This window comes from Nanorana parkeri, unplaced genomic scaffold (genome assembly GCF_000935625.1).
Source record: "Nanorana parkeri isolate BGI_ZX_2015 unplaced genomic scaffold, ASM93562v1 scaffold10481, whole genome shotgun sequence".
Taxonomy (NCBI): Eukaryota; Metazoa; Chordata; class Amphibia; order Anura; family Dicroglossidae; genus Nanorana; species Nanorana parkeri.
In genome coordinates, this window is record NW_017316546.1 from 1 (window position 1) to 642 (window position 642).

At 54.2% G+C, this 642-nt stretch overlaps 1 long non-coding RNA gene across 1 annotated transcript; it reads left to right on the forward strand.

The window, feature by feature from the left end:
* On the forward strand, positions 1-611 carry LOC108804296. Its single transcript, XR_001942352.1, has 3 exons — positions 1-60; positions 179-262; positions 510-611. It is a non-coding gene; the product is annotated as an uncharacterized LOC108804296 (long non-coding RNA).
* Positions 612-642: the final 31 nt, after the last annotated feature.

Sequence of the window (642 nt, forward strand, 5' to 3'; positions counted from 1 at the left end):
ATAAGTACGGAGAGACGCCTCTGGACAAAGGGAAACCTCACCTGAAAGAGCTCCTGCGCGGTGCGTACCGATCATACCCGTCCCGTGTCATGTGTTGTATGACGTGTGTCATGTGTTGTATGACGTGTGTCATGTGTTGTATGATGTGTGTGTGTTCATCCTTCAATTTCCTCTGCAGACCGGGCTGAGAAGATGGGCCAGAGTATGAGCCGGATTCCCTACAAGGACACCTTCTGGAAGGGGACCACCCGGACCCGACCACGTGAGGACCCCATTACTGTTGTCTATAGACCTCTGTCCACACCTCCACCCGTCCCTGGTTATACACCCCACCCCCCTTCTACCTCAACTGCACCACTAGATCACACAGTGTGCTCCTCTGAACATAGTTTCAGTGCTGTATTTGCATTTACAACCGTCTGTCCCCTATACCCTCCCCAGACACTCGGCCTCCACTTGTCTCACACTGGACTGACAACCCCCCCCCTTCATTCCTTCTCTGCTTGCAGGTAACGGTACTCTGAACAAGCAGGCGGGCATTGACTTCAAACAGCTGACACTCAGCCACAAGCTCAACGACAACCATTCTGGAGAGGTGAGTGCGGCACGCGGCAACGCCGACCGGTATACGGCAACGCTGAC